Raw genomic sequence first — 3,167 nt, forward strand, 5'->3', positions numbered from 1 at the left:
ATACTTAGCTAGGACTCGATCCGGGTTAGGCGAGTCGAGCGGGTTCGTGGTAAGCCGTGTGATTGCCGAGTAATTCAGGTGGAAAAGAGTTATGGATGTTTAACCGATAGTAAAGACAATCAATTCTATGGTAAGATAGAATAACAAAGTACCAATCTTGTTAAGTAAAGAACTTGTAAGAGAGTACAGTACAATGAGTTGACCACAACGAGTGTAATAATGAAATCCAACACATTCTTATACCCATCGTGTTCTGTCCTGATGCTCCCTATTCTCCCTCGGAAGCATGTTCTCATGGGAGCAGTGGGAGCACAATTCTCCCAAGGCCTCCCATTCTCCCTTCCTTGGCGGGAGCATGGCTCTTGGCGGGAGCACACGTCACGTGATCACCGCGGGGTTGTCGTCGTGCCTTTGGTGTCATCCTGAGTGGTTCTCCAACCACTCGCCATTCCAACAAGGGAAGAATCCTTCTGCTTGTTACTTGTAACATAGTAGTAGTAGTAGTAGTGGTAGTGGTGATGGTGGTGGTGGTAGTAGTAGTAGCAGTAGTAGTAGAAGTAGTAAGAGTAGTAGTAGTTGTTGTTGTAGTAGTAGTAGTAGTAGTAGTAGAGTAGTAGTAGAGTAGTACGTAGGTAGTTTTATTTAAGGTAAAGGTAGAATACTATTTTTAGTAGAAGTGTTGCGCTATAAGCGCTAGCGCATCGCTAGCGACTTATAAGCTTAGCTACTACTTACGTAATATTTTATAATACGTATATCTCTATTAATAAAAGTTAAAAACTTATTATATAGGTATTAGAAGAAAGCTTATACACTCTACTTTATAGCTATAGAGTATTATAGTTTTTTATTATAAGAATATTAAGATATCTATAGAGTAATTAAGCTACGCTAGCGCTACGCTAGCCTAAGAAGGCTGCTTAGCAAGCAAAAAACTAATTACTTCTAAAATCGCCTACACAAAACTACTATCACCACTTCTACTACTACTACTACTACTACTACTACTACTGTGCCGAGGCACAGGGTCACCATGACCCTTGTGCTAACTAAGCACTGCTTACCTTCAAAAAGGAACATAAATTGATAGTCAAGATGGTAGAAAAAAGCTAGAAAAACAATATCTCTTAGAAAAATCTCTTGCTCGAAGAACCTACTACATATATTTTACTCCCTCTCCCCTCTCCCATAGCCTATGGGAAGGGGAAGAACCTTTAGTTCTGTTCCCTCTACTAAGAAGACATCGCAGTTCCACACTACTCCTCTACAAATAGCGAAGCCTAAGGGGCTGCGTTCAACTCCTTAGTGGATAGAACAGCTAATGCACACCAACAGCGAAGATAAGGAAGATGGCAACACTGCTTAGGGTAGCAGTGGGAGTGCCTCTGACTCTAAGAAGAAGAACCGGAACCTGTTAGAAAAAAAAAAGAGAATAAGGTTTACCCAATTTATTTTAAGTAAGCAGACACGTGTTGTTAGTATGACAACTAAACCGCCTCAAGAAGAGAAGTATAAGCAAAAAGTTAAGAAGATTTAAAATTAAGTTTATTAGGAAAGAAATGCCAATTTAAATAGGCTAAGCTAGCACTTATTTAGGAAATGCCAAGCCAAAGAGGCTAATAATGAAGCATTTTACTAAGGAAACAGAAGAGAAGTAGAGACGTTAGTATAGGCGGGAGTAAGAGAAGCTCTAGCATGCCCCAGCTATCTAAGGAAGCCACGTCTCGTAGCATTACGCTTGAAGAATAGGGAATTCTTGTTAGTCAGCGATCTATCCAAACAAAAGACTATATTAGTTAGTAAGTTTATCCAAGTATAGTTCCCTATATAAGGCAATAGTATTACAGCAGAGAAGTCACTTATTAGTTAGTAAGTTTATCTAAATAAGTGACTTTACTATTAGCAATACAACTTCTATAAAAGAAGTTACCCTAATAATAGAGAAGGACAACATCTATACTACGATTTCTAACTAAACAGAAATAGCAAACGCTACGTTAGTAGTGGCTATAGCCTGCCTAAAGCATAGTACCTTGTCCTTTAATAGTACTAATGTAATAGAATTCTTAGAGGAATTTAATAGGCAGGCTACTAATAGTGGCATCTCTATAACAATAAGAGTCTCTATTGTCCCTAACTACCTATTAAGTAAGGACAAGTTATTATTAAGAACTTTAAAGAGGCTTCCTAGATACGTAGATAAGGACTAGGAGAAGCTTAAGTCTAGCATAAAGGAACACTAGAAAGACCAAGACACCTTAGTCTTAATAGGCAAGCGCCCTTACTTAAAAGCCTATATCTAAGAAAGCTTAAGAAGATAGCCTAGACTTAGAGAGTACTACACTTATTTCACTACTGCAGCTAATGCGTGTGTGACTAATAAGACAATTCTAGAATCTAAGATAGGCATACTATTCTTCTAAGGCTTACTAAGGGAGGACAAAGAATTAGTCCTTTACTTAATGACGGCCGCACCTATAAGGGATAACTAGGATTCTTATAATATAGAGAACATCTATACTTTTCTTAAGAACTATTATAAGAAGAAGGAAAGCATCTAGAACTTACACAGCCTAGATTTTAGTAATTTAAGGCACTAGATAAGAAGACTTATTAAGTCTTAGAAATTAACTAAGATAGTAGGTAATATAATAATAGTAGTAAAGGAAGTACAGCGGGCCTAAGAAAAGGAAGAATCCTCTTGACTAGACGACGTAGACCTAGAAGTAGACGACCTCATCGAGGCTATAGGCAAGATAAAGGTAACAGCTAAGTCACTACAACTTCTAATAACCTACCTAAGCACTTCTTAACTACTAAAGAGACTAAGTAATTACGCTTATTTTATCTCCTATATCGCAGATCGCCTAGCCTTTGCGGAGCAGAATGATAGTTGATATATTACTAGTTCCCCACTTAATGCGTCTATAGGAAGGGGAACTGCGTAGTAGGGTAACTAAGAAGTCTGTATTACTTGCAACATATACAATAAAGTTAGCTATTATCTATAAGAGTGCGAAATGTACTAAAGACTGTAAGGGGCTGCGCTCCGGGGAGCAATCGCGAGGTATACAAGAGGTTGTATTCGATAAGGAGCTATCTACTCTGCTTACGTGGTGTTTATTTACTTATCGGAGAAAGGTTATGCCGGAGTATCTGAGCGCGTT

The sequence above is a fragment of the Exserohilum turcica genome (genome assembly GCF_000359705.1).
Source record: "Exserohilum turcica Et28A unplaced genomic scaffold SETTUscaffold_30, whole genome shotgun sequence".
In the NCBI taxonomy this organism is placed as follows: Eukaryota; Fungi; Ascomycota; class Dothideomycetes; order Pleosporales; family Pleosporaceae; genus Exserohilum; species Exserohilum turcicum.